At 36.5% G+C, this 25777-nt stretch overlaps 1 protein-coding gene across 19 annotated transcripts in view; it reads right to left on the bottom strand.

Annotated features, from left to right (window-relative positions):
- The window catches only part of MEF2C (myocyte enhancer factor 2C), a 178286-nt gene that overhangs the window by 130891 nt on the left and 21618 nt on the right, over positions 1-25777 (bottom strand). For 2 of the 19 annotated variants that reach the window (XM_006080235.4, XM_025292230.3), the window contains exon 1: positions 24289-24590. The exons of 14 other annotated variants lie outside the window; for them this stretch is intronic. The gene's annotated coding sequence lies outside the window, so the exon portion shown is untranslated. Of the gene's footprint in view, positions 1-24288; positions 24591-25285; positions 25649-25777 lie in introns of those variants that run through there. 3 more of the 19 variants (XM_025292233.3, XM_025292236.3, XM_044947312.2) reach the window with 2 other exon arrangements.

The raw sequence follows: 25777 nt of genomic DNA, 5'->3' as shown, positions 1-25777 counted from the left end.
AAGAATCTGCCTGCAATGCAACAGACCTGAGTTTGATGCCTGTGTTGGGAAGATCTCCTGGAGAAGGGAATGGCCACCCACTCCAGTATTCTTGCTTGGAGAATCCCATGGACAGGGAAGCCTGGTGGGCTACAGTCCATGGGGTCACAAAGAGTCAGACATAACTGAGCAATGTTCGCTTTTTACACACTGGAGCCCAAATGCCAGTGTCCTAATGTTAGGCTAGCCAAATCCTTCTTGACACTCATCCAGGTGCATATGCTTGCTACTTGCCTTCAGTCTTCTTGTTCAGATACCTCTTGGGAAGTTCTTACTTGTATATTCCACATTGTTAGCTAAAGATAACTAATAAACATTTGAGAGTGATGCCTATTATATATCTGAACAGAAAAAGCTATTCTAAAAAGCTATTCTAAACTAAGAATACTTGTAAAGGTCTCCCGAGGAAGGTGGTGGTGGGAATTCTGCACTTTAAAGGAACATTGTATATGATTCTGAGGTACTGCATTGTGAAATGTAGAAATTATTTTCATTATTTTCACAAAAATTCCATCTGCCTCATCAGGGAAAGACTGAAGGCAAAAGAAAAGTGGCAGAGGATGAGATGGTTAGACAGCCTCACCGACTCAATGCACATGAATCTGAGCAAACTCCGTGAGATAGTGGAAGACAGGGAAGCTTGGTGAGCTGCAGTCCATGGGGTCGCAAGGAGTCTGACATGACTCAGTGACTGAACAACATCAGAGACTGCTTTGGCTAAGCATTACTGGTGAAGGAAAGTTTGCACAGTCCAATTCAGCTATTTGTATTACAACACCTGTACGGTGTTTAAAAAAATTTCTATAAGTGTACAATGGGTTTCTGCGGGCTCATGTGAGAAGTTAACCATGTAAAGACTGTTTCCAGGAAAAATAAATTATCTGTTTCCAATTATAAAAAATATTGGGGGGCCAAATTATTCATAAGTTGGGGATTTGACTGTATCATTGGGTGCATAGTGGCACCCTAGAGTGTACACTCAAAAGGCAAGCATACAGTGACAAGATACTTTCAAGATCTTCCTTTCAGATCAAATTCAACAGTTTTCTCCTCTGTGAAATATTTCTAGAATCCTCATGCAGTACCCATTGGGCCTTTTATTCCCTGTGTTACCAGAGACAGTAGAACCAGCAGGCCAGAAAAATCAAAGGGAATGTAGTGTCACATATGAAAGTTCCTACATTAATTCAAGAATGCAAGAATTCTATATTAGAAGGAGAATATTTCTTTTTTCAATCTCCTGCATAATATCCCAGTTTGTAACTGTGTGTGTGTGTGTGTGTGTGTGTGTGTGTGTGCGCGCGCGCGCGCACGCACAAGCATTCTCAGTTGTGTCTGTCTCTTTGCTGCTCCATGGACTGTAGCCCGCCAGGCTCCTCTGTCCATGGAATTTTCCAGGCAAGAATACCGGAGTTGGTGGCCATGCCCTCCTCCAAGAGGATCTTCCCAGCCCAGAGAGCCCAGATCTTCCTGAACCTGCATCTCTTGTGTCTCCTGCATTGGCCAGTGGATTCTTTACCACTGTGCCACCAATTAACCAGTTCATAATAGAATATTAAATATTCACTGCTAGCTCATCCTAGATGTCAATAATTTGGAAACTAGACTGATACAACTAATTGTACACATTGAGAAGTTGTTCTGGAAGAGAAAAACTTTTTTTCGCAGGTATGACTTACATGTAAAGCTAATGGCAGCAAAGACCGCAGCTGCTAATATACTTGTTCATTTAGGAACAAGTCCAAAACTCCTGAGGTTTTGTTGTTTTTTTTTGGGGGGGGATGAATTCATTAGTGTTCAACAAAAGACAGACATTAGTTTTTTTTCTTTGGGAACATAACAGACACATGGGATACTATAACAGACATTCATACGTTCCTTATACAACTCAATAAAGTTCTCTAGTGCATTCCACAATAAAAAATTTTAAATCTTAGAGGCCTTATCACTTTATTAAATACTTGTTCTGAGTAGGAAAGAGTATAAATTTCCTTTATGTAATGGAAATAAGCTATATTTTTATGGCCAGTTCAACATTCAAATAATGAATAGAAACACCCATGAAGTGCTATGTTCTGCAGGTAGGAAAAAAGCAGCAGTTTCTTTTACATAATGGAAATATATTGCATTTTACCGCAGATTCAACATTCTAATAATGATAAGTGCCAATGAAATGAATGAAGTGCCTTCTAATTTTCTTCCATGTCCCTCAAGGCTGGAAAAAGAACAATCCTGCCACTTCTGTGAACAGGTGAATACATGAATGAAACTTACTTTGTAGGTTTCTTTCTTTTTTTTTTTAATGGCAAGGCAGTTCTTTGGCACACTATTCCTAATTACCAGGAAGCTGTGCCTGCAGGCCACAATGTTGGGTTTGTCCATTCCCTGTTGCCTTTAACATTTTCCCCTTCTAGAATCATAAAACAAAATGAACTGAGTTTTGTTGCTTTGTTGGGTTTTTTTTGAAACCGTAAATTTTTTCACCTTAACAAATGCTGTATTCCAGAGCCTACCTTTCAGACACAACCTTAGGTCATGTCTATGTGCCAAATGCAGCCACTGGGTTCGGTCAGACTCTGTCTGCAGGGCTGCCCTGCCCAGCAGAGCCCCGCAGCCACGATCTGGAAGCATCAGCCCCACCACGTGCGTGACATTAAGATGATCCACAGCAATCCTGCAAGACTACATTTTAAGGAGAGCTTCCAATTTGCTGTGGTTGGCATGACCTAATTTTGGCTCGAAAGGTACATTTTTTTCCCCTCTGGGTTTTACTGACTACACATTGGAGAGAGAAAAAAAATTATGTTCTTAAAGGGATTCTTACTCTTCCTTTTCTTAAGGAAATTTAGGGAATTTAACAACTGTTGGCCTCTGGCTAACACGCGAACTAAAGTCTTTTTCCAGCTTCGCCTACATCTTGACCCCTCGTGCCAAATATTTCACGCAGTCTATTTATAAAGTTCATCACTTCCCCTGTTACTTCATCTTTAGAAATGCCAATAATTTAGAAAGTGGAATGATGCAGCTGGTCTTACAAACTGGTAAAAGGAAGATTCTACGGAAGAGATAATTTCCCTTTGTATAACTTCAGCAATCAATCTATTTTCTTCTCAATTTTATAGCTAGAAGGGAGGTAATGCTAATATTCCTATTACTTAGCTCACCGTAGTGTCTACAGATGATTCAAAGTTCTAAAGATTTTGAATGTTGACAGTAGTTTTTAACCCTGTCTGCACATCTGAATTACTTGAGATACTTTCAAAATGACTGATCTCTAGACCCATCCTCAGACCAATGAAACTGGAACTGTTGGAGCTGATTCCACAGCACTGTTATTTTTTAAAAGCTCTCCAGGAATTCGAATGTAAAATCAGATCTGAAGTCTATTCCATTAAAATCTCTTAGAAATATAGCACCTCATTACAGGTATGTTGTAGCATTATTTAATTTGGGTATATATGTTCCTGAAATTTACTAGTCTATTTATGAGCTGACTGCCATGAAAACACTTCTCAGTTATTGAATGATGTGAGAAATAAAGCTCATCTGGATAACCTCACCGACTCTCAACAGATTTGTAAGTTGCAATCATAGAAAGCTCTGCCTTCCTGAGATAAAACAGCACTGATAAGTATGTCGCTCTTCTGGAAAACCAGCATCAAGAGCTTCGAGGACTTAAAAGTCGCTTGTTTTCATTTGGATCATACTGATTTTTTGGAGAGTTTCCAGTTGCATTAAAAAATTAAACTCACCTTATGATATTTACTGACTTGTAAATCTCTAATAATATGCTAATTGAATTCAATGCTGTGTATTTAATTTACTCAAAGTGATAATTTTCTAACTGTATGTGTGGTATTAATGCGTTATCTATCTAAGACCAAATCCAGTTCATTTTATGACTTCCAGAAAAATCAATCCATTAGATCAAAGTACCTGGTCTTTCATAACTAATTCTCTACTCTAGTCACTGGGATATGATTAACAAAGCAGTGCATTTCAGTTTCTCCTCTTTCCTCCCAATATGAAGCCGGACTTACAAGGGATCTGGTTTGTGGAAATAACATGGTCTAGGAGCTGAAATGAAAAGTTTGTTTACAGACTTGGAAGTTTATTCCATTATATAATTAAGACCACCATCTAACCCCCTTTATATAAAATTGGATGCGGTTCATTTTACAGTAAAGCTTTCTATGAAAAAACGCAACATTTTCCTATGTAACTTGTGGAACCAATACATTTATTTCCTCTGCATGTCCTGCCTTTTCTGTCTTCTGAAGCTGAGTGTATGTGTTGTATGTTTGTTTGGCTATATAGAAAGAATAAGTCCAGTTTCTTGGATTCCATGTATCTTATAAAGTCATGGCTTGCAATGTCTTACAAATTTATTCTCTTCTTTTAGAGTACCCTTAATAGAGTAATTTTAAAGTACACAATAGGCTTCCCTGGTGGCTCAGTCGGTCAAGAATCTGCCTGCAATGCAGGAGACTTGGATTCTATCTCTGGGTCAGGAAGAACCCCTGGAGAAGGAAAGGGCAACCCACTCTAGTATTCTGGCCTGGAGAATCCCATGGACAGAGGAGCCTGGCGGGCTACAGTCCATGGGAGTCGCAAGAGTCGAACATGACTTAGTGACTAAACCACCACCACCACCACCAAAGTACATAATGTTTTTTCATAAGGTTATGACATCTAAAGTCCTTTTATTTATCTATTTTTATTTTTTTTTAGAACAAGGGAAAAAAAGAGAGAAATACCATGTGAAGTTTTTTTCTAAAATTATTTTTTGTAGGAGATAAAAATTGCATCTCCAATATGAAGTATTCCTGGTAGCATCTCACTGTTGGTACTCTTCTCCCTCATTCATACCCTGTTCTACATCCCTGTCCAAACAGTGAATTGCAGAGGAGGACTTGGATCAGGCTGTTCTTCCTTTCAGCTGTGTCTAGGAAACAGGGCCTGAGTGGGAACAGAGGAAGAGCAAACCCCCAAGTCACCTCGAGGTCTGTAACAGGGAGGTTTTCTGTCATACCAGAGAATGGAAAGGGGATTAGCTAGACTCTTCCCACTTCAAGGAGCATCCTCACAGCTTCACTGAAAGAAAGTAAAAATGAAGTCGCTCAGTCCCGTCCGACTCTTTGCGACCCCACGGGGTGTAGCCTGCCAGGCTCCTCCTTCCATGGGATTTCCCAGGCAAGAGAACCGGAGTGGGTTGCCATTTCCTTCTCCAGGGGATCTTCCCGACCCAGGGATTGACCCCAGGTCTCCCGCATTGCGGGCAGATGCTTTACCCTCTGAGCCACCAGGGAAGCTTCATTAGCTGTTACCAATTTCAGAAGAGACTAAGTCTTGGGCAAGGCCTGGGCAACCTCTCCCAAAGGGTGGCAGGCCGTAAAAAAAAAAAAAGAAAACTTCTAAAAGTCTGTGACATTTTTGGTGATGAACTGCCTTTTCCAGAATACTGCCAGGATTTGACTCATCATTTACCACTCACTTTAGGTGTCCTTTCTTCTACTGAAGACTGACCTGACCAGTCATCTCCCGAAAAAGTTGAACATTAACCATATTACCTTCAACACACCCGGAGGACACTGGTGATCATATGACATTCACAGTTGCACCTGAAGTTCATCTCCCTCACCAGACTGAATTTCTTGGGGACAGAGAAGACTCCATCTTTCATTTTTGTATCCTTAACACCTTGCAAGCCATTTCCCTTTAAACACTTAGTGAATGAGCTGACTGATTAATAAATTCTGAGTTGATGTCCAAGAGGAAGTAGACATTTTACAGACAGAACCAAAGACAGTTTTCAAATTATAAGCTTATTCATTTAAATTTCAGAATGCATGGAGTTGTATGACTAAGTTCAAAATTCACATGTTTCTTCTAAATAGTGGTTCTCACCCAGACTTCACATTAAAATCACCCAGGCAGCTTTGAGAAATAGCAATGCCAAAAGAGCAGGCTGATTTAATCCAAATCTGGAAGTGGATGGGCATGAGCAGTTTTTTAAAGCTCTCATACAGTCACGATTGAGAACTACTGCTCTAAACTAACTGTATGCAGGACAACCAAAGTTTCATACCTGTGACCTTGTCACTTCACATATACCCAAGATCAATTACAGCTCACAAATTTGTATGGAGTCTGTGTGAAACTGGTAGTTGATTTTAGTCCTTCAATGATCACAGCTTTTAAAAAAAGGCTTTCAAAATGCAATATTAACTACATCATAATCCTCTTCCAGACACATTACTAATAACTTAATCATTTATAGAATTAGCCAATAGCTATGATTCCTCCCCAGCCTTTGAGTAATCCAGGCCTGCTTAGTGAATTCTTACTTCCTCTACATTTAGAATACTTGTTCTTATGTATGGACATTCAATATAAATCTGGTGTTTTATGGAGTCTTAGAGCGTGCTCTACAATTGGAAAGCTCCAAGAAAGGAATTCAAACAACTATAGTCAAAATCACATTAGGAAGTATACTAACTAGTTGTTTTGTGTGAAAGATAAGGATGCACATAACATTACCAGTACACTTACTATTGTGTAAAGCACACAAAACTGCCCAGGCCAGTGGGCACCTCAAAGTGACATGGAGGCCATTTATCACTGTGGCCAATTAATTCCAAACTACATATCTAATTCCCAAATCTTCAAGTCATATTTCTAATAAAAGCATTGTTAAATACAGAGAACAAAGACTATTTTGGTGTTTGCATGGTAATCCAAATACGCATTTGATTCTCTTCAACAGCAAAATAAAGTGAACCAAATGCTGTTACTAAAATTCACTGTGGAAATTTGTCAAGGAATCCATGACGTAAAGATACGGCAGTTACTAATTTTGAAGTTCAGAGTGTATACATTTGCTAAATCAGAAGTATCTGAATCCTGTCTGACCTCTGACTTGTCTCTCTCCTCACTTCAAGAGCATGGTAATGCTTTTATGAAAAAACAAGAAAGTTGTTTATTAGAAGAAAGAAATTTTATATTATTTTTCATAGGAAAATTCTAAAAGTGATCCTTTTCCTTTTTCAAAAGGCCTTTTACTGAATATAGAAATATTCAGTTAAAAACTAAAAGCCATGCATTTGGTGAATAAATGATGTAACATTTTCTAGTTCTCAAATATAACGCAAACTGTTCTAACTTCTCAGTATTTCAAATCTTTCTGGTTTTAATGTTTTGTTGTTTCTCTTTTTTAACTACAAAGAGAATATTACAAGGTGTGCCCAAATTAAAAATTCTCTAGAATATGCACTTGCATGAGTTAAATTAACTACTGAAACACATTTAATATCCATGTATAAACTGTTACACAGCTTTCATTCTTAAATTAAAATTTTATAAATTCCTACAATTCCTTACCCACTAAGGGTTAAAAAACGGTTAAAAATTAAAGCAGTTTAAAAAGTGAGAAGCAAACTGTACCTCACTAGACGGAGATGACATAAAACTAGTTGTTCACATTTCAGTTAAAGGTAATACTATAACTGGTAAAATCCATTTTCACAGATAGTAATAAGCTGTTGCTTGTGAAAAGAAACTCTATCAAATAGTTAATATACATATTTTCCTTTCCAGGGTAACAATATAGAACTGTATCATGGACCAAGAATTAATTCATTTCTCCTTAAAAAGAGAAATATCACCACACCAACATATCACACAAACATGGGTATGACATGTCATTCTGGGCTTACGGAACACTTTTCCCCATGATGCCACGCAAAATTAAGTTTCTATAATTGAGTTATTTCCGTTTTCTTATCTCATTGCTAAGAGAATGTATGTGAGACTTTGACTTAGTGGGTAAGAGAGTGGACTCGAGACTGTCAGTTTGAAGCTCTAGCTCTGTCATTAACAAAGTAGATCCCTGTTAGGCAAGTTGTTTATTTCTACCTCAGCTTCTTCATCTATAAAATGCGGATAGTAACAGTGCCTGTATCGTTTGGTTTTGAGGAAAAAATGAGTTAATGCTTGTTAATGCTCAAGCTCTTAAACCAGTGCCCAAATATACAGTAAGCTCTTCAAGAAAGTTAGCTGTGGGAATAGCTGTAATTAATAATGCTTTCAAATGAATAATACATGCTTTTGACACATGTCATAAAAGTTACTGGGAATTATTAGAGACATTTTGAGTAGTGATGCTGAATAAAAGTATTTAAAAGTGGAATTCCTAACTCATAGTTGAAAGTATCAATTATATTTATAGAAGATCGGTCTTACTTCCAGCCACCAAGCCAGCAAGAACTGAAAACCAACTGGTCAACATATGTTGATGCAGATGGAAAAAGGCTACAACTGTCTTTAAATTCCCCAAAGAAAGCTGGTGGAGAGCCCTTCTGGTCACTGCAGTCCAACCTATCATTACCCGTGCAGTGAGACTCTTTGATGGGTTTCTTGTCTATGAATAATACATATTTTGGGGACAGCTTTACAAAAATAATCTTTCTTTGCTCCAAAAAGACCTATGACTAAGCAGATGCAAAGAAAGAATTACCTCCCAACCACAAGGCAGGGTGGTACTCATGTCGGAAATTGAGGCAACTGGCAAAATCCAAAAGTATTTTTGAGATAAACTGGTCCCGTAGTTTATATTCTAGAGAACCAGGAGAATTTCAAGCTTCAAAATGACTCTTCCCTTAATTGTTAAAAATAAAATTGGGAAAAAATTTTAATTGTTTCTGTGTAAGGAATTATTAGATAAAAGAGCTTATCTTTTTTTTTTAAAATGTGGACCATTTTTAAACTCTTTATTGAATCTGTTACAATGCTGCTTCTGTTTTTTATGTTTTAGTTTTTTTGGCCAGGAGGCATGTGGGATCTCTGCTCCCTGGCCTGCTCCCCCTGCACTAGAAGATGAAGAGGCTTAATTGCTGGACCGCCAGAGAAGTCCCTAAAAGAGCCTATCTTTTTAGAAGACCTGATATTCTATATACCAAATATTTCACAATGCAAACCATCCTTGCAAATATTCTTTAAGTTCTGTGAATATCACTAAGAGGAGTGAGCTTTTTTTTCCCCAATGAAATTTAAGTTTGTATTTACACTCTGAATGGTAAGCAGAGGATTTTAAAGATTAGTCATTCATGATAAGCATGATTAAGTTTGCCTATGAAGTTTTGTCTCTAAATGATCTGTGTATTCAAATTGTAGCAAAAGAAAAGATTCTGGTTTTGTTCTCTCAACCCTGGGACTCCTCCCCCAATATCAGCAGTAGTCAGTCAGTGAGGTCAAGTCTACCATCTTGTAATACAAAATGATGTACGTTCTCTGTTCCCTCTCAGCTCCACTGCCGAGGGCTTTGAGGGGACGAGTAAGAGGCTCTGACATCTTATGGGGTCTGACCAAATATTCTTTACAGTTCACCCGCTGTGATTCCTGGTATAGAATAGCCTTCTTAAGCCAAGAGCAAACATTGAGGATTACCAAAACTAAACAATTCAAGTACTACAGGCTAATTAAAAACTAAAGTTATCTGACACATAATGTCATGAATAAACTAAAACTTTGGCTAGAAAAAGTGAGCTCCAGAACTGACCTCTGTCACACATCTTAAATACATGTGCCCTGCTCACATTATCAAAAATGTAACAGAATCAATTCATAGACATGTATACACTACTGTATTTCAAATTTAACCACCAAGAACTTTTCTTTCTTTAGCTATTAAGAAAACTTACAAAAAAAAAAAAAGAAAACTTACTATAACAATCATTTGATATAACTCTAGAAAGATAATTTAGCAATTAATCTATATCATGTGACAAGAGAGCCAATGCGTGCCAAGAAAATGATTTTCTTGCTAAAATTTGTGAAGCTGTTTGAAGAAGGTCTCTGTATGTGGCAGTATATCAGTTGTGTAATCAGAAAAAAGTTCTGACATAAGATATCTTAAAATATATTTCATAAATTTTCTTTATACAGAAACCTAATAATTAGTTTTCCCATATAAATATACACGCTGCTGCTGGTTAGTTGCTTCAGTCGTGTCCGACTCTTTGTGACCCCATGGACTGTAACCTGCCAGGCTCCTCTGTCCATGGAATTCTCCAGGCAAGAGTAATGGAATGGGTTGCCCTGCCCTTCTCCAGGGGATTTTCCCAACCCAGGGATTGAACCTGGGTCTCCGGCACTGCAGATAGATTCTCTACTACTGAGCTATGAGGGAAGTCCATAAATATAATATATAATTAATGCTTAATTTGTATAAGTGATTATTCATTAATAATCTTCATTTTAGTTCATATGAATTATAACTTTGATTAAGAATTTTTTAATTTCCCAAACTTTGAGTTGATCTTCATATCAAAAATTATTTAAAAAATCTAAAATTAGCACTTAAGTACATTTGAAAATCTTCAGTTCTGGGAGATAACTTAAGTACCATGATCTGTACACAAAAGTAAATGTGTATCCATTATCTATCCACATGTGCATATATATGCAATACGTACTTACTACTCATAAACTTCAAATTCTGCTAACTTATTGAATTCATTTTTTTTCAGGAATAAATACACGTTTCCATTGCTCAATTTTTGTTTACTTGTACATAAAACCAGAGAAATTGTTTTATATGGAGAAGACAACAAAACTCTGAATATTTATTTAGAATATTTGATAGGAACAGAGACACTTTAACAAATAAAAATTAACTTCAGAAATATTTACCTATTACGTTTTTAAAATGTGGATATCTATGAAGAAAAAAAATGTTAACAATACTTTGAGAGTACAGATTATCAAAGGTTGTTATACAGAATAAAGATGTATTTGATAGTATGCTTTTGATTTCATTTAATGGTATCAAAGACTTAAGGAAATCAACATTATCTATCAAGTCAAATAATGATACTAAACAGTATGTCATGATATTTTTAAAAATAAAGCCTTGATTTAAGTAGGAGAGTATGCTTGTTGTTAGTATATGTAATTTAATGATTATAAGATAAATTCTATAATTAGAAATTTGATTTTTCATAAAAATCTTTGGTCTATTTTAAACATCCCTATGAAAACCTACTCTAAAATTTAAATACAATACATTTTGTTCATCATCATAGATGTTTGTGACCTTTTAAAATTTTAGTTTTAATAGAAAGTGAATATTTGGCCAAAACTATGTTTGGAAGAAAGCTTTTGGTCTCTGAATATTATAAAAGTTTCTTAGAAATCTCTTAAAGGCTGAGTACAATAAAACTAGGGCAATGCATATATTCTCAGTTACTCTTAAAAAAAAACCTGTAAAAGTGACTATAGTGGCATGTTCTGACACATTCTTTTCATAAACCGAACCCTGTTAGTGACAGCAGAACAGATTGTGTGCATCTGCTGGGAATGAGCCAGATGACAGTGGAAAAACGCACATGGATACCTTGGCACAGCAAATAAAAAATGGAGAAAAAAAAGACCTGGAAGAGAAAGTGCTCAACTTTAATTGAAACATTCTTTCCAACATGATGAACTTCATCCAACCTCCTCTTGTAGCCTGTCAATTTAACATGTAAGATTGTGTTTTAAAAGGGTCCTTTGTAAGTTAGAGCTGTTTTGTCCTCTCCTTGTACTAAATTTTTTTTACTGAACTTTTCAGTTTGCATCAGAGTACAGCCAATTAGCAATGTTGTGATAGATTTAGGTGGACAGCAAAGTGTTATCTATTCTCCCCCAAACTCTCCTCCCATCCAGGCTGCTACATAACATGGAGCAGAGTTCCTTGACCTTGCAATAAATATTGACTCAAGTTTTGGATTATTTCTTCAAATTAAGGCAAATCTAATAAGCATCTGGGTAGAAAAAGAGGCCAAACCACTCTACCACAGTCTGGTAAGAGAATGCTAAACTTCTAAAACCCTTTCAGGTTCAAATCAAATTTTAAATAATCTGGGTTAAGTTCTGAATTATATGGCTATTATATTGCCAAGTGCTAGAGATACCACAATTCAAATATTCTGCAAATGTGACTATTGTAAATGTTGCTTGCACTCAATAGTGCTACAATATTTGATTTTATGCTGATCAACCACAATATTGTTTATACAGTTGGCTCAATAGCACTAGAGAGGTCCATACATAAAAACAAATGTGCTTCTATAAATCATATCAGTAAGTTATCTTGGATGTTCTGATTACAATGAAAATTTATTCTATACAGTATACAATGCAAATTTTAAATTGGAGACGAAGTTGTTTAATAGATCAGTAGTCTGACTGAAGCAGCTGCAGTCAAAAAAAAAAAAAAAAAATCTGGTGATTAACAGCCATTTTCCAGTAATCATAACCCTGGAAAGGGCTACTGAGCAGGGGGAGGGGGTGCAGATGGGAGTAATTCTCTAAGCCCATGTGCCTTAGAGGGCTCCATCATCTTCATACAGACTTATTATTACTATTATTATTATTTTTAAATTAAAGCTTTTAGAGGCATCCTTGATTGCAGAGTTGGGAGCTGTCCATGCTGTTCTACCATAGGGAAGTCTACTCTGCAAGTATTCCTTGCAATGAGCACTCTTTATCCAGGCATTAAAACAGGGCTAGAAAAGAAAGCTGAAATGCAAGGTGTACACTGGAGGGGTGTTATTCAAGAGCATGAGAATAATTTCAAGTAGTTGCAACTCCATAGGCTGCCTAAACAGGGCAAGCCTCATCAACACTACCTGTCACCCAAAATATGATTTTTTTTTTGAGAAATTAAGTGAATATAAAAGCAGAACAAAAAAGGGGTAGGCAGACACTGAGACCAGATTTATTCCCATTTTCATCCACATCTTACCTAAATTTGTTTATGTTATCAAAAGGTATAATCCTCAGGTAAATGTCTGCATTTTCTGTACTACTTTGTATTTCTTCTTACACAAAGAAAAATGCTTAAGTTCATTTTTTCATCATCTCAAAGTTGATAAACTAAGACTACAATGAATAATGCCTCCAAAAACAGATAGATAAAAGGGGAAAAAGGACAATAGAGGTGCTTTTTATTTATTTTTTAACTCTTTCAATAAAATATATTTTATCTTTACAAGTGAACAAAATTTAATAATTTATTCAACAAATCTCTACAGAATACCTATTATATGCAAGAGTAATTGTGAAGGAATATAAAGATGAGTAAAATGACACTCAGTCTTCACAAATTAATTTATCTCCACATACAGTCAAAATTATGTAATAAGAAAAATAAAGAATACTAATAAATCCTTCAAAAGTGGTTCATACTAATGCTAAGAGAAAAAAACCCTTCAGAATTCTCTGTGATGTTGTTTTCACTATTAAAATCATGTAACAACTCTATGTATCTCAAATACTTCCTCTAAAATGAATTTTTATTAAAACTAAGCAGTAATCTATCTGGAATTCAGAACTTCCAATAAATGACTTATAAAACTCATAGATGAAATTATTTGGTTTCTTTGGTTACATTTCTGGTTCTAAAAATAATGTGATATTTATTAATAACATCTGATCTGTGAAAGATTTTGATTTTCTTGAAGTATATTGTACTGAGCGATCATTTGCACTGACCTCATGTAACATCAAAATTAGAGACTTGACCTGAAAGTGACCCAATTTTAATGGTATGAAAGTATTATTGACAAAAAGTTCAAAATAATGATTCCCACCAAGCATTTCTAAATGTTCATCTCTGGCAGGAAGATAAAATGATTAAAATATAGTGTAGTGCTGTGATAATAATTCAGGCTTCCCTGATGGCTCAGTGGTAAAGAATCCGCCTGGCAATGCAGGAGATGTGGGTTTGACCCCTTGGTCGGGAATATCCTCTGGAGAAGGAAATGGCAACCCACTCCAGTATTCTTGCCTGGGAAATCCCATGGACGGAGGAGCCTGGCAGGCTTCAGTCTATGGGGTCGTAGAAAGAGCTGGACACAACTTAGCAACTACAACATAATAACTTACTAATTACTGATCACTTACATTCATTTTTATATGTATTATCCTGTTTAATCATTACAACTTTAAGAGATGGGTATTATTCCCATTTTACAGATGCTGAAGACAATGCTTTCTGATGGTTAAACAACCTATCTACAGCCACTACCCAGTAAATGGAAGACTGGATTTTGAACCCAGTTTGATCTTCGCTTTTAACCATTACTGGCCATTGCTTATGGGTCTATTGGTCTAATAGCACACATATGTAAAATTAAAGAAATTATATTAAGTATAACAATGGGGTCTTCAAACTCTATGTCTGCAAATCAATCTGATTTTCTCTTTCATTCATCCTTATCCTCTCATACTTTTTGTTTCTCACTCTCTTTGCATTTTTTTCAACCCATCTTTTCCTCTACACACACACACACACACACACACACACACGTCCTTTGGAGTTCTGACCCAGCACTTCAATGAACATAATCAAGGCCTAATGGTTCAACTAGTCCAATAACTGTACCATCTCCCCAGACTTCGTACCACTATGCATTTTTGACAGGGATGCACCATTTGCTGACTCTAAAGCTGTCAGTGCTTCCTTACTAAGACACCATTCTAAGATCGGTGTCTGGAGCTCTTTCGTGATATGGCATTGGGCTGTGATGAACCACATCAATCTCTCAAGTGTCAGAAGATAAGTTAACACCTGAAACAATTCTATAATCTTTCATGTGTAATGAAAACAATATAAAAGTGCACTTGCTTTCTCACAATACCAATATTCTGAAGCAAGAAGAGAACTCAAGAGAGAATCAAAAAACAACAAAAACTGAAGAAAGGAAGAACAACGTCAAGAATTCTTTGATTTTTAAGCTAAAACATGAGAGAAGTCAAAAAATATCACATGGCGCTCAGGCTAACTCAAGAAGGATCAAATAGTCCTAGAAGGGACACTGGCCATTCATTTCAACCAAAGGACCATATGGAAACACGCAATGGTTCTGAGTATCCTAACCCGGCCCTTCACAAATCTATTAATGTCATCGTGAAATTTTCTTTTTGTTTTTTCTAAGGGGGAGAAACACTCAATGGTGACAAAAATGTAGCCAAAATTATTTCCTTAACCTACAACCTAGACAGATGCTAGGTTAAAGTGATCTTTTAATAAAAAATAGAAATGAATGAATGAATACACTTCTTTAAAAAAAAAAAATAGCCAGGTTTGTTCCTCTTCGTTTAGTTAAGAAAAGTAACCCTGATGAATGTAGGTCTGGACTTACACCTTTTACAAATATATTTAACTGTTATAAAAGAAGGGTAAAAAGACCAACTTTCTCAACCACCAAACCTTTACTTTAAGACCCTCTGACAACTTAAGTCTTCTCAAATGTGAACAGAAATAAGGCAGTTTTAAAAAAGTACATGGTAATTTACTCATTAACTGTTTAAAAAATTTTTATTTCTTGCCCAGCGAATTACCTACTTTAAGAACATCCAAGAGATTAATGTTTTAATCAGGCATAGTTTTGTAATATTTAAATAGTACGACAATCCATTTTCTATTAAAAATTTATCCAGGGCACATACTGAACTGAAACTTTATAGTGTGTCTAACAATATTTATTGAGCGGTGATGATTCAAATTATACTATGGTTCGGAAGAATTCCAAAAAAGATAAAGAAATCTCGTACCATATCCTAAATGAAAGCATAGTTTTAAAGGGTGAATCTGAATTTTTAAATAGAATGTCTAATTTTGTACAAAATAAATATCAAAAATTAGTGACTCCTATGTATATTAACATATGTAAAAAAAGTTTAAAACATATGTATATTAACATATGTAAAAAAAAGTTTAAAAGTTTTCCTCTTGTTAATGGGGTTTGAAAGTGTGCCAGGTGTAGGGTTCTTACTCATAACACCAAGAAAAGCCATTGTGATCATACCCTCACAAGTTTCCTTTTAAAGTCCATGTTGTGTTAATTTCTTAACACTCCATTAGGAAATATCTACATCCACAGAAAATAGTTTCTTAATATTCAAACATAATTAAAATTATCTTTCTTATCTGTTTTAGTTTAAGGAGAAATAAAATTATGTTTAACTATCGGTCTGATGCGGTAAATTTTATACAGGCAATTAATAACTGGTTTAGTGGGTTAATGAATAAACTAGCATGTATATGCTATTTGTATACTGTGAAATCAATAATCTAGTTTAAAAATAAAATTGGAACAAATATTTATTACATAATAATACTTTCTACTTAAGGCTTTCACTTAATGCACTTCTACAACAGAAGGCCAGTTTTAGAAAGGTGTGCTGGCAATAATTTGACTCCACTTCACACAAATCAGAATTCTACTACAGATTGAAAGGAGCCATGGCAGCTAGAAATTATTTTTTAATAGGATTTTAAAAAATTACGTTGCTAATGGTTGAAAATGTAACTGGTAATTAAAGAATGGCTTAAACAATTTTTTTTTACTATATTTTACAAGAAGTATAAGCTTTCACACTACACTTTCAGATGCAAAGAATATTAATGCAGATATTTAGAAACTGATGTATTTTGCATGGTAATAAATTCACTACCCACAACGCACCTTTCAAATAAAGAACATAAACCAAATCTGAAAACTAAAGCCCGCATTTTCTCTTTGTATTTTGACCTCGTAATCATTAGAAGTGTGAGTGTTTATCAATAAAAGCGACTGAAGTGCCACACATTGTGGTGGAACATTGCTATTTCCCTGAGATAAGTACAAAAACCACTCAATGTTAATTTGCATCACAAAATGACCTAACATATCTGGAATATAATGCACAAGCTTCATTGAAAAGATGTCATTATATTTTTCTCAGCAAAACAAAAAAAAATACAGACATCTGATTGGGCCTGTGTGTGCTGGAGGAGGGGAGGGTGGGGAAGAGAGCTCATTTTCTATCTTACACCTATTGTTTTAGGCATTCTAAACTGCTCTAGGGGAAGCAAAAAGAAACATGCTGAATTCACTTTGCAGTTAATGTCTCAGTGATTTAAGAGGCAGAGTTTTCAAGTTAAAGAAGGGAAACGTTATGCTTTTCCTTTCCCAGAGCGAGTGCCCAGGAAGAAGGCCCTCTGGTCCTTAGCCTACGCAAGGGGAAAAAAGGACATTACTTGGGGCTGAAATCACTCGGAGACAGAAGTGGGGAAGTTTAAGATGTGGCACTGTGTGCTGTGTCTGGTCTGCAGCCAGGAAGTTTTCATTTTGTAGCTCTGCTGCCAGTACCTGCCCTGCACATTCAGGAATAAAAATACACCAGAACTCAACCTCAGAAACTGTGGATGTTACAAAGAATTAAAAGAGTTTATTTTTCTTTCTTTATCCTGAGTGTAATTACTGTTTTTAAAAAGAAAAGAGCTGAAACTATAGTAACTGGAGGGTTGTTTTTTTTTTTTCCCCCTCCCCTTTTAAACTCCTCAAACTACCTTCCCACAAAGCCATTTAAGTTAAATGGTACATTTACAGACTCACCTACATGAAGGATATAACTTAAAACATCTGCTTAGACACGTACGTTCTGTTCAGATATAAAGAATGTGGCCAGAAAGCTGAAAAATATAGGGCCATTATATTCTTAAAATGTGTGTCCTTCTGGTGTGCGTGTGTTCATTCATTAAAGAGATTTTTGACTGCAATTAGGTAGTTGGTCCTATAAAGGTTTCCTTGTGTGACCATGATTTCTAAAAATAAAATGCTCCAGTGAATATTTCTGCTAAATAATCACATCTTCAAAAATTACTTTAAAGAAACTCCAATCCCTCATGTTACATCAAGCAATAATACCAGCTTCCAGAATAAGCCTTGGTTGTATACCTCATGCATGGTCAATAATTAATTAGAAGGTTAAAAAAAGTCATGTTTACTCTATTAAGTAGGAGACTAATTTCCTTATCTGTCCCCACTTATTTACGCTCATGAATCTATTTCCTAATTTTGCAAATAAATAAGCATATCTAAAGGCAAAGCTGCCTATTTTCAGGGTTCCAGGAAAGATGCATTCTCGAGCTATCATTCTAACTTGCTGAAAGAATCACAGACGTGTGAGAAAGTGAGAGGGATAGTTGTTAGCTGTTTTTAAAAATACACTTCACATTCTATCAAGACCATTATCTATCGCTTTTTATATCCAATATGCTAGAGATCCATGGTATCAAAGAACAATTTATATGAATTCTTCATGTGCATCTTATCTATGACAACAAGATACAAGAGGAAAACCAGACCACACTCAGGCTAGTCTTTTGGAAAAAGCAGGTTCTCACCAGGGACTGCTTCAGAGATCAGTATCTCCAGTCTCTAGAAACAAGTTCAAGGTACTTTACTTAAATCATTACTAGAAGATTTGCATTGTCATTCCACATGAATCGCAACAACCACTTGCAGGATGAACAACACTGTTCCATTCATTTCAAACTTACAGCATTAAGAATTAATAAAGTCTCTATAACATCTGCATTATTAAAGAGTAATGATTCCTGCAGAAATCTGCCTGTAATAGGTTTACTGTTTCTATTGCTTGTAAGATCACCGATTTCCTTTATAATGTCCTCAGAAGACAATCTTCATGTATACTTTAAACTCTGTTTACAACTGGCTATATTTTAAAAATAAATAGAGATTTAACTGAAGCAATATAATGACACTGTACAAGAATGCTTTATGGTGAGGACAAATGAATGCTACTCATATTACCACCTCACACCCAAATATTTATATAACAGGTATCATATAATTTCCATAGTTAGTAGGAATATGACTTTCCTTTTTGTAGTTAATGTTAAAATAATTCCAAAGAAATGTTAGATAATACTATATTGGATAATCTTCTTTTTTCTAATGATATTCTTTGTTACAGAATTTTCCGTAATTATTTTTCTTGCACAGACAAAAACTATTGATGCTATCTACTTATTCTTAAGAGAGGTCGCGAAAGGGTGCTTTTAGCTCTCTTTATGTCTCAACACATCTGTAAAATAGTTACTACTGAGATCTTGTTTTAAGCAAAATTAATTCCAGTGGGCTTTACAGAAGTTAATATCAAGAGAACAAAATTTTCACAGACTATTTTTCAGCATAGACTTTTTTTCAGTGTGAGACAGGTTATCAACAAGAATTGCTTTTAAGAAAAACCTGACAGTTTCCTTTGCTCGCTAACTATAGCAAATGATCAGAAATTATTTTCTTTCTCATGCTGTTATTCACTTACATACTTGCTTCAATTCTCCAAGGGAAGAAATGTGGCTCTTGTGGGAAAGGTCCACCCCTTTCTACATGTTTGCTTCCTTGAACGAAAGGAACACACCCCCTAACATTCTTTGAAATGTGTCCAATATGCAAAGAATTGGAATAGCACTGTATTACTGACCAAACTAGAAAATCTTAAATGAGAGTCAAATATTGTTAAACTGCGTGTATTTGGGGACAACTAAATGATGCATACAGAGGTAACAGAAATGAACTATGTTCAGCCTCTGCCTAGTGTCTATGTTTGGACACTCAGAACACTTGTAAGTGCTAATGGAAGAAACCTGTGAGTGTTTTTGTGCACCTGTGTGCGTATGACAACTCAGGAGGAGGTCCATAAATGTTACAGGTTTCTGAGTGCAGCCTTTGAACTTAAGACCCATTAGAAGAATGGTTCCTCTTTTTCATAAATTCTTTAAGGATAAAAATACCCAGAAAGTGAAATATCCATCCTTCATAAGTGGAATCAGAAAGTTGTCTGAAATCACGTAAGTGCATGAATATTGAAAGTCTATGCTCAATCTCCTCATGACAGAAAACTCATACCAAAGTTGGTAACCTTTTGCTTGTGCGTTTGACAATTTTTTGGTCATGAAAATTGTCCTCTAACAAGTTTTCCTTCTACTATGTAGAAGCCAATGTTCCAAGAGCAAGTTATTTCTATTCTTATTGTCTAAAAATGTGATATACTTCATATTTGTAGGTATCTATACCTTTATCTTTACTTTTTCCAAAACCGTCTTTTCTAATTCCACTTTTACACCGAAATTTCCAAGTGTAAAGACACCAAGTGAGCAAAATTTTATATCCTTTTAAAGATATTCAGTATTTAAATGGTTAGTCCCTTTGCAATTTGTTCATCAGGCACTTGCTGATGAACTCAGCTATATAATTTTCAGGCCTACAAAATGGAAGCTCTGCTACTCTGCCTATGTTTTATCACTTGGAATAAGAGTGAATATAAACAGTGAGTATATGAACTGGCACTGACGGTAATAAACTTATTAAAACTTAGTAAGATATTGTTATGGTCAAAGAAAACCTGCAAGTGTGTACCACAAATCCATTCAGATGAAACATCTCATTCACTGGAATTTCCTATCTTATTATAACAATGCACAGAAAATTAAACACATAAATATTAATTTTATGTTATCATAGAAGATGTAGGCAATGAAAATGCAATGTTTACATTTATGGGTGACTCATTAGTGTTTTATTGTGTGAAACACTAGGAGGCCTCAGTTGGGTAAAAAAGGACTTCAATTTTTAAAGAAGCAAGAAATTACTGTAGAGTTGGATGCATAAAAAGTAGGGGTTTTCAAAATGTTATTATGTAAACCAAAACTTTTTCTCTGAAATAAACTCTGAAAACATCGCATTTTGTTGTAAAGAATGACCTTTGTAAAATATTCATGAAATAGATATACTTTGACCAAGAAACACCTATGAAGATCTATTTCAAACATATAAATTCATTAACTATGTAATTTCACATTTTTGTGAAGAATATATCTGGTAACAGAATAACATAATGGCTATTGACTACCATGCATTTTCTGCTCGGTTACTCAATACCGTGACTGTATGTTTTATTTCTGGCAAATTCTGTTTTGTGCTCTCTACAAAGCCTCAGAAAATGTCTACTGAAATTAAACCTTATAGTAATAATTGCTTCACATAAGCATCCAGAATTTGCAGTCTGTTCCAAAAGAAGTGATGAAACTTAAAATGAAAGCAATGAGGATGTATATATAAAGTACATGTTTTTCCTTATTTCACTATTGAAAGCCTGACGTCTGAAAACTGAGTTTTCTACTGTTTGAATGGCTCTTCATAATGATAAAGCAACAGGGTCGTGGTATACTTATCTAGCAATCATTTGAAATTGGAGTGTCTTGCCATTCCTCAACAATCAGCTTTTATCTTTGACCTATCAAAATAACATGTGAACTGCGTAATCCGCCTTTTGTAAGGTGCACAGACTCTGTTGTCGCTCCTGGTTTTGTGAATTGCCTCTGTAATCTGGTTTGATTTCCTAAAGATGACAGATCTCGGTGAACAGTCAGGCTTTACTGAGTGCAGGGCAGTCCACGCGCCCATGAGATTAAGGTACAGTGCTGAGGACGGGATCTTAATCGCCTACCCTTCCACATGCGGCACACAGACTGAGCACCAGTGATTAAATCTTTTCATTGTGTCCAGGCAATCACTGTATTCATAAAATGAATATGTGCATTTTTATAAGTTTTAGATATTAATTTGCGTGGTGTTTTCTCAGAGGATGTGCTTTGGGAAAAAAAAAGTAGAACTTTATTAATAGTCTTTTTAAAGTCCTCTCTGTGATCCTTAATTGCATATGAAATTCTTCCATGTTATTCTGAATCATGTCTCTGAAGCCAGGGTTCTCTATTTAATAACTCTTTTTTTGTTGTTGTTATGAAGTACAAGTGTCGCTGCACAGATATTTCCCCATTTTTGTCACTTTCTGAGATTTCATACACTCAAAATATACCGCATGTGGAATTGAGAAATAAAACCACAAAATATACTACAATAAACAGAAGAAAGTTTTGAAATATAATGTTAACAAATGCCAAGGAGTTATTTAACTCAGTTGTTTTATAAAATAAGTTTAAACACAATAAATCATTCATTGAAAAGATATGGTTGTAGTGTTATACAGTTTATTGATCTGGTAAAGTGAGGGCCAAGGAAGAAACTCATAGACATCTGAAAAATATAAAACATGATGCTTTTCCAGGATTCAATTTTGAATCATTAGATAGTCCCTCTGCCTCTTGGAATGGACCATTTCCCCTAGGTTTTGAAAACTGAATATGTTTACAAAGAAGAAAAGAGGCAAGGTACAGTAAAGTCCTTGTTATTTAAATTTCATGTATTTAATTATAATATGTTTTTGTTCTGATGAGTTCACATATATGATTGCATACTTTTAAAGTATGAACAGCTCCGGAAAGCTCAAAAATTGACTTATTATTATAAAGTGCTCATTTGTTATTAAAAACTAAGAAACAAAATTTAATAAAAGTTACGTCTTTAATATTGTCTTTCACTATATTTTACAGCAATCAGAATGTAATTAATGAATGAGGTAAAATACTGTCTTTAGTAAGAAGTCTGGAAAATATGCCACAAATACTCCAAAGCTGCATGAATTACATTAGTAAAAAACAGTAGATTTTTATAAAGTTTAGTAAAATCCGAAGGAAAGATAACTACCAACTATTGTCTCCTTAACTTGGCCAGGGGACCATATTTTAAACAAACACAGTTTAAAGTATGTTTTGATGAAAACTTTTAGGATTGAGTTAGAAGTCTAATACATAGCCAAATATACTTTCCTACAAATAGAATGAGATACTTGATTTTAGAGATTTGTTTTCCCTCTTGAGATAAGACATTAGATAGGTACATCTCATTTTATCTGTCAAGTTCTGAATCTACTTGCTTTAGAACTACCTCTTTATCTTGATAAATAATTTCATGCACACACTGGAAGACAATAATATGGTTTATTAACTGCACGATATTCAACCAAAACTGCCTGTGCCATATTGGTACATATTGAATGTTCTCAAAGACTGGCCAAGACTGATATTATTTTATAAATTAAATGTTTTAGTTTCAAATTGGAGATTGTAAATCTCTTTAAAGCTAAAATTAGTATGCAACACAGAGGTTAAATGGGGTTCACAGGTGGTCACATTTCCATGTCTTACCAAGTCCCTAGGGATCAGAGTTATTATATTCTATATAAACATCTTTACTTTGCAACCACAATTCTATTGCAAGGTGCCAGTAAAAAAGAGGCTGGTCACTCTTTTTGACTGGTATAATGAGGTAGCTAGAGTTCCTTTCATAGCACTTAGAAAATACATGCAGTCACTAACCATTTCACAAGACAGTTACTGTTCGAGTTAGAATCAGATTCACAATAGTAAAATGCACTTTGTGTCAAAGCAATTCTCCACTGAGGACTGGTTAGAGAACTGGCAGAAAGCCTGATTCTACTTATTATACTGTCAGCATTTACATATAAAGGAATTTTATACAAAAGACACACATTCCTAAAATGTGAAGAAAAAGGGCTTTTCCCCAAAATGGTAACTACTGGACCTAGAATAGTCAGACATGTTTCAGACATAGAATTTCCTTTAAGAACAACTAGCCATATTCTGGGAAGGACATAACACTACTATTAAATTTAAATACTTGCATAATATTTAATAACACAACAAACAATGTGCCACGTCTGTATATACTTCCTTTGTGCCCAACTTTATCACTGAGTTTGGTAACTTTCAGCCAAAGTCCAAACAGATGGCAATTTCAGTGACTTAACCTTATTTGTTTTTAAACAGCTATGTATCTGACTTGACCTAAAGAGCAGTGATATATACTGAAGTCTCAACAAGAATTGTGAAATGTGTAGACTACCATGGCCACTGTATCACATTTTGTCCACATTAGCCCTCATCAAGCCAGCACTTTGGTAATGGAAGGAGATGCACAAAGGTATACTCTGACAGACAGCCATGCTTTAGCTCAAACTAATCCCAAGATTTAGTGGCTCAGAAGCATAACCCAAAGCAAATCAGAGTCTCTGGTGGGACTCACAGGAGCATCTTTCCATGGTGAACTGCCGGCTAAATCTTAAGGCATGTACTTCAAGGTCACAGAACATTCTGTGAAATACTAAAGTCCACCAGGCTCCACATGCTCCACCATAGCAAACATGCTAATGACGTGCACTAACTTCATGAAACTTTAAACACACCAATGTGACAAGAACAAGTCAGGAGTGATTTCAGCAACTGATAGCAAACAGATAGGAGTATCTAAAAAGTTACTTTTAGCCACACACAAGAAAATCATGGAACCTAAGGAAAAAAAAATGCACAACAAGCCTCAACTTCAACCTTCAAAAAGGCACAGCGGTAGACCCAGTGCCGTGGAATATACTGATGCAGATTTCGGAGACAATACCCCGGCTATTTCTATTTCCTGGAGAAATGTCAGAGGTACTTACATGAAGGAAGAACCGATCAGATTAGTCCTTGGGATATTTTCCTTTTTCTTAAGAGAGAGAAAGAGAGAGAGAAAAACAAAAACAAAAAACAAAAAACACGACAACAGTAATCTTTACTTCGTCCAGCCTTGAAGTGCTTCTCCACCTGATTCAAACATGCAGTCACGGCGACCCACACAGAACCTTCAAAGTCAATCCAATAGCAGCCCGAAGATGTCTGGGTGTACGCGTGTGCTCAAGTGTCTGACTGCGAGCAGAGCGAGCAGAGCTGGAGAAACGATGTGTGTGTGTGCGCGCGCGCGCGCGAGCGCGCGAAAGGAGCGCGCGCGCGGGGGAGGCACGCGCAGGGCCGCGCATTCGCGCGCGCGTGCGCGCGCCAAGGCCGCTCGGAGGAGTGAGGGGAGGAGGAGGAGGAGGGAGGAGGAAGGGGAGGAGGAGGAGGAGAAAGTGGCTCTCGGCGGCCAGCCGGATTAAAAGTAACCAGACTCGTCCAGAAAACTGCGTCCAGGAAGGAAGTGACAGAAAACGAATGGGAAAAGGAGAGTCCGCTCACAGCCTTTGAAACATCGCGTCAAAAAGGCGAGGGGCGGGGGGAGTGGAAGGATATTGGGAGGGGAGGCGGGGGTGGCGGAGAAAAAGGAGCGCACGGCTTGGGGTTCTAAGAGGCCCATCCCATGAAGCGCCTCTTGCCTTCTTTTCCTTTATTTTATTTTGCCCTTGCCTTTGCGAGCGCTGCCTTTTTTTCCCCTCTCCCTCCCTCACAATCCCAAACCGTTGACTCCCTCTCTCTCTCGCCTCGCGAGCTGGAGAAATCATCAGTTTCACTCTTGCAAAAGGGGGGCGGGACCAGACCTTGAAGCAATTTTTTTTTTAAATAAAACAAACATCCAGCAGTTCCCTCCTCACCCCTCCAGTCTCAACTAGATTGATAAATTACTCCACTACACTACTTTAATTATGTATATGGTATGCAGAATAAATCACTGAACATCAGTACCTCAATCAAGCACTTTTAAATGATAATTGCATCTTGGGTGAATCAATCTTTCCATTCCTGACATTTTGCTAATTTTAGTTTTACGGTAGGGTAATGGCACATGCCATACGCAAACCTAATGACAATCCTTTATTGCTCCAGCTGAAGACGACACCGCAAGCGCTGGCTCCCGGCTCTTGCTCTCTCCCGGCGCCGCCGAGGACGCTCGGAGAGCCGAGTCTCCGGCTGCGGCGCGCTCGCTTCCCCGGGGGACGCGGCGAGCCAGCCAGCGGGAAAGTCCTTCTAAAGTCGGGATCTTTCCTCTGACCAATAGGAGCGCGACCCTAATAGTTGCTCTTGTGACTTCCCCCGCCCCCCTTCCCGTTTGGAGACGCGTTAACCACTTCATTCTTCCACTGGTCTGAGCGCTCCTCCGTGACTCACGCGTAAAAAGCTCCGGTCCAGGATGCCTGCACCACTCGATTCCAGCGCGCGGTTTTCCTCCACGCCCGG

The sequence above is a fragment of the Bubalus bubalis genome, chromosome 9 (genome assembly GCF_019923935.1).
Source record: "Bubalus bubalis isolate 160015118507 breed Murrah chromosome 9, NDDB_SH_1, whole genome shotgun sequence".
NCBI lineage: Eukaryota > Metazoa > Chordata > Mammalia > Artiodactyla > Bovidae > Bubalus > Bubalus bubalis.
Note: the sequence above shows the minus strand (reverse complement) of the source record. Positions and strands in the feature narration are given on the sequence as shown.